The following is a 5,706-nucleotide window of genomic DNA, read 5'->3' as shown; positions in this document are numbered from 1 at the left end:
AAGATTGATTAGATGTTCGCATATCATCAATTGAGGATTCGGGCCATGGATATCCCAAAGACAACCTTTAGGACCCATTATAGTCATTATGAGTTTCTAGTGATGTCTTTTGGTTTGACTAATGCCCCAACCATATTTATGGATTTAATGAATTATGTGTTCAGGGCTTATTTGAATTCTTTTTTTATTGTGTTCATCAATGAAATCCTTGTGTATTTGAGAAGTAGAGAGGAGCATATGCAGCATTTAATATTTGTGCTCAAACTTTAAGAGATCATTTGCATTTTGCTAGGTTCTCTAAGTGTGAGTTTTTTTTAGTCAAAGATATTCCTTGAAAAGGTGGTGTATTAGGATGGGATTATGGCAAACCCAGCAAAGATTAAGGCTATTCATGATTGGGCCAAGCCAACTTCTCTAACTGAGATTCGTAGATTCATTGGTTTAATTGGTTTCTTTCGATGGTTCATTGAGAGTTCTGTTATCATTGCAGTATTGATGACCAAATTGAATCAAAAATAGGTTCCTTTTAGATGGTCTGAGGAGTGTGAGTCGGTGTTTGGAAAGCTTGGGGGATTTCTCACTTTATCTCCTATTTAGTCTCTTCCTATTGAGGGTGAGGGATTCACTATGTATTGTGATACTTCTGGTGTTGGTTTAGGTTGTGTATTGATACAATAGGGTTGATTATTACTTATGTATTAAGGTAGTTGATGCTACACGAGTGCAACTACCCCACCCATGATTTGCAGATGGTGGTAGTGGTTTTTGTGCTAAAGATTTAGAGCCATTATCTTTATGGTGTGCTCTGGTATATCATCATTGATTATCATAGTCTTCAGTATCTTATGACCCAGAGATCTTCATTTTAGATAGCATAGATGGATGGAGTTGCTTAAGGATTATGACATCTCTATCTGTATCATTCGAGAAAAGCAGACGTAATAGCGGATGCCTTGAGCTGGAAGGTGGTAAGTATGGGTATATTGGCTTGTATTTTAGTTTCTTAGAGGCTGTTGGCACGGGACATTCAGTCCTTATAAAACTTATTATTTCAGAGCCTAGAAGGATTCTTGCTAGTGTTAAGGCAAGGTCTTCGCTATTTTAGCAAATTCAGGATCGTCAGTTTAAGGATAAGAGATTTTGCATCCTTCGTGATTAGGTGTTGAGTGTTGAGTCCAAGAGGTATACCATAGATTTTGAAGGTGTTTTAAGATTTGATAGCCATATTTGTGTTCCGAGGATTGATGACTTAATCCAGTAGATATTGTGTGAGGCTCACAGTTATAGATATTCTATTCACCCGAGTATAGCTAAGATGTATAGTGATTTTAGGCAGCATTATTGGTGTAGTATGAAGAGAGATGTGGCAGACTTTGTAGCTTATAGCTTATGTTTCCAGTAGGTGAAGGATGAGGATCAGATACCTTGTGATTTGATTCAGAGGTATCCCATTCTCAAGAAAAAATATGAGCATATTACCATGGACTTTTTAGTGGTTTGTCTCGTACTTCACATGGTTTCGATAGTATTTCGGTCACTGTGGATTGGTTTACCAAGTCGGCCTATTTCATTCAGTGCTAAGAGGTTGGCTCGTATAGATGTTAGTGAGATAGTTTGTTTGTATGGTATGCCTGTATATATCATTTGAGGTTCAGTGTTCACTTCTAGATTTTGGAGAGATTTTCAGGAGGAGTTAGGTACTCAGGTGGATCATAGTACATCCTTCTATCTCCATACCAATGGGCAGTTGAAGTGGACTATTTGATTCGTGAAGATATGCTCTGAGCATGTGTTATGGATTATGAAGGTCAGTGAGCACAGCACATAGCCTTGGCATAGTTTGTGTATAACATAGATACCATTAGAGTATTCAGATGGTACCTTTTGAGGCCTTATATGGTAGGTGATGTTAAGAAAAATGGCAAGTTGGTGTGTGACCCACTTTTTATTGAAACAACCTTAGATAGAAATTACTACTGCATTATTGAGTTTGGAATGTCGAATTTGATAGGGTAGCATCGTTCGTTTGTATATATGGGATTCAGGATAAATCCCAAGGGAGTTGGCAGAGTTGGTGTTGGTGTACCTCTTAAACGCCCTTTTACGCAGTTTAAGTGAAGGGACTGCTAAAGCGATCAACCTGTCACTTAAGTAGAACCCCTGCCGCTTAAGAAGTAGTTGTTAAAGCAGCAAGGGACTACTTAAGAAGTACCTGTGTAGGAACCCAGATTTCACTTTAGCGACACTCGATCACTTAAGTTGTGACCTCTTAAGCTCCTATGTCTTCTTAAGTAGTTCGCCTACTTGGGAAGGAATAAATACCTCACTTAGCCTAATTTTCACCATTTTTCATCCATTCCTAAGATATATGGAACCCTAAAAGTGGGAAAATTTGGGAGAATCATTTGTGGTTAATTTTAGAGCTTTGGTTAGTTTAATTTACGCGTTTTCTCTTAGAATTTGTGGTAAGCTTCTATTAATTTCTTGGTTTAATTCTCCATCTTTTTCTAAAAGCTTGGTGGCTCTATTGTAGTAGCATTAGAGCTTGAGATCCACCCATTTTTTAGGGTAAATATTCCTTGAGCAAAGAGGGGTGTCACATTGGTTTTGAAAGAATCATTCTGTAAATAGTCCCTACGTGAGATTTTTACACATAATTTTGAACCCAAAGCATAATGGTGCATTATGGGTATCAGTGTTCTTGTTGTAATGAGTAGATTGAGATTTTAATAGTGTGGCACCTTGCAAAAGTTTCTCGTAAAGGGAAATTTGTGGTTTAGTAGATTCTTCGAGCTTTTCTTCGGCATCTAGGTAGGGTAGGTTTACCTTCATCATAGATTGAAGTAATTCATAGTATAATTATGATATTATGCTAGATTTGGGATGAGATTTAAGTATTGGAAGAATGATTGGTACAATTAGTTTTATTTTGACTGTTTAGGCTATCTTGAAATTGTAGTTTAGGTGAAATTGACTTGGTTGCTCATTTTCTAGGACGAATTGCTATCTTAGAGCTAATTATGGCTTATTTAAAATCTAATTTAAAATCTAGAACTGAACTTAGATACCTTAGTCTAGTTCGGGGGTAGAATTTTCCTATAAAGGGATTTTGGGGGGTTAGAAGGGAACCCATCCGGTCCACCTTAGGCCAAGACTTGTGTTAGCTTTGTACACTTATGCATGTTATACTACTGTAAATTATTCTTTTGGGACCTCGACGAGATTGAATACTATTGTAAATTATTCTTTTGGGAATACTTAATAAGTATGTTAGTTTGGTATTTAGGAGTTGGTGCTAATTTTGGGTAAAATCTGGTGGTTTATTGATATAGTTTACTTGTATGGCTTATGGGTATGATTTATTAGTATACTAGATGGATAAGGCTCGCCCAAACACGGGCCCAACATTTTGCGTTAAAGCTACATATAGCTGAATTCTATATCAAGTTCTTCCTGGGATAATTATTCGCCATATTTGGCGATAATATTACATTGATGCTTAAACATAAAACACTTTCTAGACAACAAAGAAATTGTTAACTCAGTGATATCCAGGTGTAAACATTAAATCAACACTATTTTCATTCAAAATAGGACATGATTTAAACTTCTTTTCTCCACTTCTGCTGTTGTACCTACAAATTTCAGCTTCTGCTTGTTTGATTTCAATGCCTTACCATCCATTTGCTGCCTCCGCAGAAAGATTGTTCACTTTACATGTAAAAAAACTTGTACATTTGGTTCTGGTAGCAGGAATACTATCTTTATCCAAAAACCAGTAATGAATTACAATCTGTAGTCATGATTGTATTAAGAACCCTGGGGAAGAAAGTGAAATGATGGGAGAAAACTGTCTTTCCTTGCTATACAATTATGATTGTTTAGCAGCTGCTGCAATTGGACAAAACACAACCTTTCCTTTTTCCTTTTCTACACTAAAACAAAGCTCCCCAATTGGGGGACGAGAGTGAGATGAGAAGACAACATCTGGTCAACAAATAGAAAAACCTCAAACTTTGGGCAAAAAATAGGAAAAGGAACAAAAAAATCATCATATCATCAAACCATCTAAAAATTTGTATTCAGAACAAACACAACCAACAACAGCTATAAAAGAACTTCATTCTCAGTGGTCACCTCTATGAACTTGAAGCGCAAGGTGAAGTGTGGATTCTTTTTGGATATTATAATCTACATGCATTGTGAACATCTCAAGAAGGCATTTGCACGAAGTTTAGGAAAATAAAGAAGACTTTTGAATTTTGTGGTCCTAAATTAAAGTTACATCAAATTTACTAAAATATCCTTTAATTATGTGGTCTTAAACATGCCCATGGAAAGTTGAAATTAAAGTATTGTTAAAAAAGGAAAGAGATCATTCTTTTGAAACGGAATAAAAAAGAAAGTAGGTCATTGTTTTTTAAATGGAGGGAGTATTAGATATGGAACACACTACTACGATGGAAAGACGTGATGGCAACAGGCTTGTACTTCTGAACCACCTTTTGCAACTCAATCCCTATGACGCAGCATATTGTATGCTCTACATTCCAAGCATATAAACTCACTTCACATATTTCCCTTTCCTGTTTTTTCTTATTGGAGAGATGTGAATTTTGGAACATCTATAACTTTAAAATTGTCTGACCTACTCGTGTCTAGGCTTTTCACGGCATATGCTAATCAAAGATATAATCATGTCCTTAGGGACTAAAAATATTTCCAATGAAATATGGGCATTCGGAGGGTATTTCCAAGAGACCACCGCAACCAATATGCACAAATTCATGTTCCAGTCAGGTTATAATTTCTCCATCAACTACTTTTCTCCTATCTTCACCTCAGAAAAGAGGAAACAAAAACAAAATACTGCTCCACCTGCCTAGTTAACCTTGTATTAATGGAAATCTATGTGATCATTTATCCTTCTTAATACAATTTAGCTTGGGGCTTATGGTTGCAGTAGCTAGCAAGCATTAACACTAGTTTTAGCAATACCTTGTTATAGTAAAATCAAATTACAACCTAATCTTGCATTTAATATTGCAATAACACCAAAAGCATATTAAACTACAACCTGCATATGGATTCTGTGGTAATAGGTACTCATCATTAAGGGTAATGATGACGTTAACAAAAATTAACAACAACAACAAACCCAGTGTATTCCCACCTAGTGGGGTCTGGGGGGGGGTAAGATGTACGCAGTCCATACCTCTACCTCTAAAGAAGTAGAAAGGCTATTTCCGATAGACCCCCGGCTCAAGTCACGAGATACCACACAAACTCATAGTAAAGCACAGAACTAGATTACATAACATACATACTGCACCCATAAGTATTAAAAAACAGAGGAAAGCACACAGATTTGTAATAAAACATGGAACACGGAATCATAACAAGAATAAAACCCCCACCAAGTAATTCCCTACACTAGCGACCCAAATCGGCCCTAGTCTTCTGCCCTAATTCGCGTCCTCTAGACCTTCCTATCTAGGGTCATGTCCTCGATAAGCTGTAACTGCTCCATGTCCCGCCTAATTACCTCACCCCATTACTTCTTCGGCCTACCCCTACCCCGCCTAAAACCATCCAATGCTAGCCTCTCACACCTACGAACCGGGGCATCCATGCCCCTCCTCTTCACATGTCCGAACCATCTCAATCGGGCTTCCCGCATCTTGCACTCCACTGGAGTCACACCAA

This window comes from Capsicum annuum, chromosome 3 (genome assembly GCF_002878395.1).
Source record: "Capsicum annuum cultivar UCD-10X-F1 chromosome 3, UCD10Xv1.1, whole genome shotgun sequence".
Taxonomy (NCBI): domain Eukaryota; kingdom Viridiplantae; phylum Streptophyta; class Magnoliopsida; order Solanales; family Solanaceae; genus Capsicum; species Capsicum annuum.
This window is presented reverse-complemented; position numbering follows the sequence as displayed.